The 9,656-nt window shown below is 43.5% G+C and overlaps 2 long non-coding RNA genes across 3 annotated transcripts in view; both read left to right on the plus strand.

Moving 5' to 3' along the window:
- Nucleotides 1–100: 100 nt before the first annotated feature.
- Nucleotides 101–9,656, plus strand: part of LOC119468365 — an 11,889-nt gene continuing 2,333 nt past the window's right edge. The window contains exons 1-2 of one of the 2 annotated variants that reach the window (XR_005197027.1): nt 101–119; nt 423–2,929. This is a non-coding gene — a long non-coding RNA (uncharacterized LOC119468365). The other variant, XR_005197026.1, reaches the window with a different exon arrangement.
- On the plus strand, nt 7,081–7,892 carry LOC108289927. Its single transcript, XR_001819360.2, has 2 exons — nt 7,081–7,431; nt 7,748–7,892. It is a non-coding gene; the product is annotated as an uncharacterized LOC108289927 (long non-coding RNA).

The raw sequence follows: 9,656 nt of genomic DNA on the forward strand, positions 1-9,656 counted from the left end.
TCCACTGTCCTCCTGTCCCTACACATCAGCTGAGAAAAAGTCTCTCCTTATAATGTATCAAATATTAAAAGTCCTCTCCTCTCTCCCCCATGCACGCGCGCACACACACACACACACACGTCTCAAGAAGAGTTTATCCATTCCTGTTTCTCCCTTTACTCTACTGCCCACTCAGCTATCCCATTTTCTCAGCCCTAGGACCATATTCCCATTTGCTTCTCACACGCCATCCAAAAAGGCTCTGCCTTTATAGACAGAGCCTTCACCCTCACTATCCCACTGTCCTTGGTAATAGAGCTACCAAACTTCTTTGCACATATACTGCCAATAACCACCACGGAAAACTCCCATAACTCTGTATACCCCAAAACTTGGCCAAGCCACCATATGTGTCACCTCTTCCAACAAACACATACACATAGGCACCATCCCTCCCTCTGCCTGTGGTTCTACTCAAACCATCTCCCATCCCTCACTCTCCCCTGAAGCTAACGGCCCTTTTTACCCAGACCCTCCACATTACCTCCTCTCCTGCCTCTCAAACATGGAAACCCCTTCCTGAGACAGGAGTTCTCAAAGGGGTCTCTCTCTCCCCCTCACTCTGGGTTGCTAAAGCTGGACCAGTTCCCTCCAAATAAGGAACCTACACACTCCAACACCTATTCTGAATCCCTTGTCCATTTACATTAACACCAGAGGCATCTTCTTCCTCTGAGATCCATAACCTATTTCTGTCTCCCTACCAACTAGACAGGTACTTGCACCCTAATCTACCTCCAACATTAAATTAACCTTGTCCTCCAAACCAAAAAACTCCCTGTCCCTACTATACTACACGCCTACCCCCACTAAAAAAATATATAGTTCATTCCCTTATTAGTAGCCCTTAAAGTCACAACTAGTGTCAGGTTAGAAGCAGGAAGTCTAAAAACCTTGTTATCATATTTCTAGTTGCTCTCCCAAAATTTCCAATTGTCAGTAAAAAAAAAAAAAGAAACCATAGCAAAGTCTATCACTAACCTTCAAAACCAACTAGACTCTTTAAATCAATCACTTTACAAAAACCTCAGAGGCCTAGGCCACCTCACTGCTGGGGAAAAAGTCTGTGCCTCTTTTTAAATAACCAATGCTGTTTTTACCTCAGTAAATCTAGATTATACAAAATACTATCAAAAGGCTCAAAGACAAAACCCAAAAAATTTAAAAGACATTCTACTGCCTGGCCCTGCTGGCCCGGTTGGTCTCTCAGCTCCTGGGCTCCCTAGCTGCTTCCCCTCCTCAGCCCTGCTATAACTCTCCTCCTCCTCTTGGTCTTTGGCCCTTGCCTCTTACGCCTTTTCACCCAGTTTTTTACAGAATCAGTTACAAGCTTTTACCTGTGGCACATTACAGGACATGATGGTGTTCTAGGACTACCAACTTGCAAGCCAGCCTCACCCCAACCAGCGTCCCTACTCAGCATGAAGCAGCTAAAAACAAACGGTGCCCCTTTTCTCATACACACACACACACACACACACACACACACACACATCAATCAAAAGGCTAGAATGGTAGGGTCACAGCAAGGCAAACCCATAGACCCCCTTTGACATTCTCCCCTGCTAAGCCGAGCTCATGCCCTGTAAACAGGGCACCTAGGTTCCAGGATGTGGTCGCACCAAGCTCTCAAACCCAGAATGTTGACCCAATTTAGCAGAATGTTAGCCCCTAAGAGCCAAGATGTGGTTTTTCTTAGAACAGCACCTGGCTACCTGCAAACTCCTATATAACCCCCATATAGTCCATAAGCCAGGCTGCTGCCTTCACTGCCTGTGGTGAGGCAGCCAGCCTGGCAGGTTGAAATAAACTTGCTAAACCTGACCCTGGGTCTGCCTGTCCATCCTTTTAGTCAACCTTACAACAGCTGACAGCTGTTACCAGTGCTGTCTCTGAAAAGTGCTTAACCTGTGCACAAAACAACCCTAGACAAGGACCAGGCCGGCCCCCAGGAATTCACCCTCTGTGAGAACCTGATTGTAGATTTTACTGAGTTACCCTGTAAGAGGTCTTAAGTATTTATTGATCTTTGTATGCCCCTATTCCAAGTGGGTAAAGGTTTTCCCCAACTGAAAAGGCCTGAGAAGTAACTGGGTGTTACTAGTGCTCATTATTTACAAGTTTGAGGTGCCTTTGACTATCGGGTCAGATAATTGCCCAGTATTTGTAGCTGAAGTTGTTTAACACCTATCCCAGTTATTAAAAACAAGATGGAAGTTGCATATTACATACTGTCCCAAGAGTTCAGGAAAAGTTGAAAGGATGAACCAAGCAATAAAGCAATTGTTAAAAAAAACAATTCTGTCTAGTAACCCACCTAAAGTGAGACCAGGCTCTACCCATGGTTCTCCTTCAAATCAGATGCACCCAGAAAAAAAGCCAGGATACTCACCCTACAAAGTTATGTTTGGAAGGCCGCCCCCTCTCATTACCAAAATTAAAGGAGATCTCAAAGAAACAGGAGCACTAATATGGAGAAGACAAATGTAGGCCTTAGGTACAGCTATGAAAGAAGTACAAAGTTGGATGCAAGAAAGATTGCCAGTAAGTCTAGCCCAGTCCACCCATCCCAACCACATTAGGACGGGCCCTTTATTGTAATCTTATCTACCCCCACTGCTGTTAAGGTTGCTGAAGTTGTTCCCTGGATCCATCACAGCTGGTTAAAGCAAGCTGCTGCCCAGGACACATGGACCAGCCAGCCAGACCCGGGTCAACCCACCAAACCAACCTTAAGACGAATGGCAAACAGAGACCAAACTCAGACCAGCCTGACCTCAGACACAACTGATAATGAAGAATCATCAAGCCCTGCTCTTGTCACATAACCGAAAGCTGAGTAGTCAACGCACTAGCTGACGCTTGAGGAATCTCCACCAGATAAATAAAGGTGAACTGAGATTTTAAGTCTTACTGTTATTCTAGTAATATTAATATCTTGTTACTGTGTCGTGATTGTTGCAAAGCTTGCTTCCAGGAGAAAGCACTCCTGGCCAGGTCTTAGTATAAGATGTCGCCTTTCATTTTAATCATGTTAGCCTGTGGCAATCTTAGAAAGGGAGGAAGCTTTGGACAGATGTCCTATATGCATCTGTACTACATGGGTAGGAAACACACAAGTTAAAACCTTTATATATCAAACCCATTATAATGTATGGGAGCTCCCCTAGGAACTTGTATATGTAACCAAACTACTTATTCAATCTGTGATCTTGGTGATGATCAGCCCTACATCTGCTGTGACCCCCAAACTTCTACCTGGGACTTGGTTCAAGCTCCGTGATAGGTCTGGAAAAGGATCTCTTTACAATTCAACCTGAGTACCCTCCTCTGACAAAGGCAGCGTCAAGGCAGCATGTATCTGTAATATCTGTATTTAGATGCCTGCCAGATGACAAGAACACTCTGTAAAAATAAGTAATAACTGTAGCTCCAATCTGTTATAGCAACCCTCAGCATGGAGTCATGTCAACATGTGCCTCTTGTGGTTGTTACATTCCTGATTCCAAAAGAAAGTTGACTGTATCCAGTCATATCCCCTACTGGATTAGTGATACTCCATAGCCTCAGGACATAAACTTCTCCAGAAGCCTCAACAGAATCGGTATGACAGCTGTGTAACAGGAAGTTCCTGTCGCCTCATTGAATTTGTTATTTCAAATCAGAGTTCACCTGACTGAGCAATAGGCACTGAGGTCCCAACTGGATACAGCGATGCAGCCACAGAAAAAGAGATGAATCCTGAACTAAAGAGATTAGGCATTAGATATTCCAGGGTGCAAGCTACTGATAGCATCGTATTTTTAATATTATCAAAAGGACTCGAGCTCACAAACCTCAGCAACGATTTAGGATTTTCAAATCGTTCAGTGAAGATATTAACCAAGTAATCCCTGCCACTAAAATCTGCAGTTAGCCAAGAATACAGCAGGAAATATAGGAGTTACCTCAGGTTATATATGCAGAGGAACTGACATGGAGAATAGGTGGCCTTGGGAGGTGAAAGAATTGCTTCCCCATGACAACTACACATTAATTCTCTCCACCACAAATGCTCCATAATTAACACCTACTGGCTCTTATACTTGGCTTTTAACAACTCCTATCATAGGAAGATACTGCGTAGCTGGTTGGGGTACCACCTATACACACACCCCTGTAGGTGAATTAGCTTGTTAAGGGCAACAGAACTATAATGAAGCTATAGGAGAAACTTTATGGCAGACGGAAAATAGAAAAGGTAAAAAAAGCTCAAGGCCATCTCATTTTTAACCCATTTTCTAGGTTCCCTTCTTTAAACCACTCTTAGCATCAACTAGATGTTCCAAACACACAGCAAGCGCCTGCAGGACTCTTGGATCTGTGGTCAGCCAGTCTACAGGCAGTTGCCAGAAAAATGGATAAGAGCTTGTGTATTAGGCATTATTAAACACTCATTCTTCCTGTTAGCCTTAAAACAGGGAAAAACATTAGGATATCCATCCTATTTATGATGAGCCTAAACATAGGAACAAATGAGCAGTAGACTTCAAAAAATAAAAAAGAGAAAGATTCACAGAAGATTGGAAACATACAGACTGGCCTCCAGAGAATAATTAACTACTATGGCAGCCACCTGGGCACAAGATGAATCATGGTCATATCGTATTCCACCTACATGATTAATCATTTCATTAGATTACAAGCGGTATTTGAAATTATAACTAATGAAACACCTAAAGCTTTAGATTTGTTAGCTGTACAATCTACACAGATGAGAAATGAATCAAAACAGAGTGGCATTAGATTATCTGCAGGCTTCAGAAGGAAGAGTCTGTGATAAATTTAACTCACTGTTGTTTAGAAATTGATGACAACAATGCCGGGCGCGGTGGCTCAAGCCTATAATCCCAGCACTTTGGGAGGCCGAGGCGGGTGGATCACGAGGTCAAGAGATCGAGACCATCCTGGTCAAGACGGTGAAACCCCATCTCTACTAAAAATACAAAAAATGAGCTGGGCATGGTGGCGCATGCCTGTAATCCCAGCGACTCAGGAGGCTGAGGCAGGAGAATTGCCTGAACCCAGGAGGCGGAGGTTGCGGTGAGCCGAGATCGCGCCATTGCACTCCAGCCTGGGCAACGAGAGCGAAACTCCGTCTCAAAAAAAAAAAAAAAATGATGACAACAGACAGGCAGTTATGGAAATCACTGCCAAAATGAGAATGTTAGCCCCTGTTCTAGTCCAAACCTGGAAAGGTTGGACCCCAGACTCTTTTTAGTGGATGGCTTTCGTCTTTTGGCAGATTCAAGACTCTCATGGGGAGTGTAGTACTTACATCAGGCGGCTGTCTATTACTCCCTTGTTTACTGCCGCTCCTATATAGGAGCACACAGTCCACTGTAGAGGCGGTGTTGGCAAGACACACACACTCCAAAATAATGGCACTAAGTATCAGCCCTTACCCACAGAAGAAATCTCATGAAAAGGTAGAAAATTATGAAACTAACATAGGTCTTCTATAAGGTATTTTTCTTTCTCGGGCCTCCCCTCTTTACCTTCTACGTGGCTTGTAAAACGCAGATGTATGAGTGTAGAGAAGACAGGCCCAGGCCTTAAACATCACTTGTAAAAATAACTTGCTAAGGTGTAATGTAACTCCTACGTAGGCACAAACAGCACAGTAAAAGATTCTAAGTCTGACTTCTGACTGGTTTACTCGTGCTTCTCTAAAGGCCAAAGATCGTGCCCCCCAGGTGGATGTCTGGTTAGTCAATGATGGGTTAGATTCCCTGAAAGATGGGAATGACCTATGACAGGCACAGCCACAGGGAGGCAAACAAAGGCTGAGAAAAATTAAGTCAAAGAGCCAGTCTGTTCCACAGAACACTGATGTAGACTAGGAAAAAAAAGAAAGAGCCAGTCTGCTGCCACAAAGAAGACAAGTGACGCTAAGAGCAGATACAATAGCAAAGTAACTTCCAAGGCAAACAAATGCATTGCCTTGTGACAGGCCTTAGGCTCTATCCTGCTATCCTAGCATCATGTCTATCATAAAGAAGGTAAAGCCTTCTAGTAATATTTATTTTTAAAAGAAAGCTTTTAAAGGGGGGAATGCGGAAGCTTAACTGTCTCCAGACTCCTGCTTACCTCTGTAATTCCTGTCTAGCAGCAAGGCTGACATGTCAAAATAACAAAATTATAAGTTCTCTCACAATTGTCAACGAATTAAATAATTTACAGTCTTTGTCTGAAACTGTGGAAAAATTGGGCATTTTAAGATGGAATGTCCTCAGACTAATGGCAAAAGGGATCTTACAACGCGGTATCCCTGCCAACAGAAAAAATGCCAAGAATTTGCGCTCAGTGTAGTGAAGGAAACCATTGGGCTAATCAATTCCACTCAAAATTTCATCAGAATGGCACTCCCATGTCAGGAAACAAGAGGGGGGGGTGGGGGGATGGACCCAGCTCCCTCAAAAAATGAGGGCACTTCCCATCCAGACCACAACCCCTCTTCAGGGGTGGGTCCTCAGAGTAACATATTCCCTCTCCCCAGGAACATCTGGAAGTGCAGGATTAGATCTCCCAGTTAGAGAACAAGTCACATTAGTTGGAGAAGATAGACCCAACAAAATTCCCACCAGCTTTTGGGGACCTTTGCCAACAGGATATATGGGATTAATCTTGGGTAAAAGCTGTCCTAACTTACAAGGCATTAATTACCATTGTCCCTGGAGTTGTTGACTGACTGTGAAGGAAAAATTCAAGTAACTGCCACAGGATCTCTGGGTTTTTGAACCAGAAGAATACATTGCTCAGCTATTGCTTATTCCCTGCAAGTCACACCCTTCTCCACGAAAGGAGAGACAAGAAAATCAAAGATTTGGGAGTACAACTACACGGGAAATTTACCTCTCCCAGCCCACAGATTCTAATCGGCCTGTGCAAATTAAAGGAAAGAAGTTTTGTGGGCTTATGGACATGGGAGTGGATGTATCAGTAATATCTAAAAACAATTGGCCCTCATCTTGGCCTTTACAATTAGTCTCTACATCCTTAGTGGGAATAGGAACAGCTCAATGTGTTCTGCGGAATACTGACATTTTACCTTGCCTCAGTCCAGATGGACAATCATGTACTTTTCAAACTTATGTTGCAAATATAGCTGTTAATCTGTGAGGCCAAGACATAATTACACCATGGGATATGAGCTTATGAATGAGCAAATTGATAGTCTAGGATTTAAAATGTTGAAAAAGATGGCTTATCAGAGCGGAAAAGGCTTAGGAAAGTCCCTGAAGGGAAGCCCTGATACATTATCTATAACTGGGCAAACAGAAAACAGCTCAGCTTTCCGAATTTCTAATAGGGGTCATTGATACTTATCCATCCACCACTTTGCCATTAAGAGTGGCTTGACTGGGCCGGGCGCGGTGGCTCAAGCCTGTAATCCCAGCACTTTGGGAGGCCGAGGCGGGTGGATCACGAGGTCAAGAGATCGAGACCATCCTGGTCAACATGGTGAAACCCCATCTCTACTAAAAATACAAAAAATTAGCTGGGCATGGTGGTGCGTGCCTGTAATCCCAGCTACTCAGGAGGCTGAGGCAGGAGAATTGCCTGAACCCGGGAGGCAGAAGTTGCAGTGGGCCGAGATCGCGCCATTGCACTCCAGCCTGGGTAACAAGAGCGAAACTCTGCATAAAAAAAAAAAAAAAAAAAAGAGTGGCTGACTGATAAACCAGTATGGGTGGATCAATGGCCCCTATCACAGGAGAAACTGACTCCCTGCTTCATCAGTTAATAAAAGAACAATTTAATGAAGGACATATAGAAGAGTCAGCCCTTGGAATTCACCAGTATTTGTGATTCAAAAAAAATCAGGAAAATGGCAACTGCTACATGACTTGAGAGCTGTAAATTCACAGATTAAACCAATGGGTGCATTGCAACAAGGTTTACTGTCCCCAACAGGCATTCCAAGAGATTGGCCTCTCATAGATACAGATCCAGATTTTTTTATACTATACTATTGCATGAGAAGGACAAGCCTCAATTTGCATTCTGTGTGCCTTCTATTAGTCAAAGAGAGCCTGTCTCTCACTATCAGTGGAAAGTTTTACCCCAAAGCATGCTGACCAGTCCTACATTATACCAGCATTATGTAGTAAAAGCATTAAAGGAGCCTCGAAGCATGTTTACCACCCCTTACGTCATTCATTACATGGATGATATTCTTTTGGCCACTCCTACAAATCAAATATTACACCAGCTATGTAGAGAAATAAAACGAGCCCTGACTAAATGGAATCTCAAAATAGCTCCTGAAAAGGTGCAAACAACCTCCCCATATGAGTATATAGGAACTACTGTTATTGAAAGAAGTGTTAGCCCTCAAAAAGTAGCTCTTCATAGAGACAGATTACAAACTCTGAATGATTTTCAGTAATTATTGGAGGGTATTAATAGGCTGAGCCAAGTGCTAGGTATTGCTTAACAACTCAAACACCTCTATCAAACATTCCAAGGAGATTCTTCACTAGATTCTCCCTGGAAACTTACTAAGGAGGCAGAACAAATGCTTCAGGAATGACATGCCTACCAACTCCACCCACAAAAGCCTCTGTCTGTGTTTATTCTTCCCACTCTCCAGTCTCCAAGAGGACTTCTTTCTCTTTTTCTTGGCGGAGTTTCACTCTTTTGCCCAGGCTGGAGTGCAATAGCTCAATCTCGGCCCCACTGCAACCTCCGCCTTCTGGTTTCAAGCCATTCTCCTGCCTCAGCCTCCTAAGTAGCTGGGATTATAGGTGCCCGCCATCACATCTGGCTAATTTATGTATTTTTAGTAGAGATGTGGTTTCACTATGTTGGTCAGGCTGGTCTCGAACTCCTGACCTCGTGACCTGCCTGCCTTAGCCTCCCAAATTGCTGGGATTACAGGCATGAGCCACCATGCCTGGCCTCCAACAGGACTTTTAGGAAAGTTCATAGATAAAATTATAATGGCAATAGAATCACTTTTTCTATCCAATCAGACAGTAAAATCCTTGCAAGTTTACCTTTCTTTAATCACAAAACTTACAACAACAGCCAAACATAGATCAAAAATGCTTACAGGATATGACCCTGATTAAGGGCGTTATCTTGGATTCACAACAGCAGGCTGTGGACTGCATGGGAAGTCGCCCTCACAGATTTTGTAGGAGTTATAGATAACCATTATCTTTCAGATAAGATTTCACCCTTAAATCCTCCCTGTGATTACTCTTCACAAGCCTATTCCAGATGGACAGACTTACTTTCCTGGGCCGTGCAGCTATTTATGGACCTAAACATGCTCAGTCAAGACCCCTGGAGTTTCAGCCCAACGTTGAGAATTATTGGCAGTTATTCAGGTTCTGCAGCTCACAGCTTTATCCCCTATTAATATTGTCTCTGATTCGGCCTATGTTGTAATGTAGCCAGCTGCATTGAGATTGCCACTATTAAAAGCTCCATGGAACCAGAACTGCTTAACTTACTTCTTAAGACATCAACAAGTTACTCATTCTCATACTGCTCCTTTTCATATTTCTCATATCCTATCACACACAACTTCCTGGGCCATTACCTCTAGGCAATGACAAAGCAGATAA

The sequence above is a fragment of the Cebus imitator genome, unplaced genomic scaffold, assembly GCF_001604975.1.
Source record: "Cebus imitator isolate Cc_AM_T3 unplaced genomic scaffold, Cebus_imitator-1.0 Scaffold417, whole genome shotgun sequence".
In the NCBI taxonomy this organism is placed as follows: Eukaryota; Metazoa; Chordata; class Mammalia; order Primates; family Cebidae; genus Cebus; species Cebus imitator.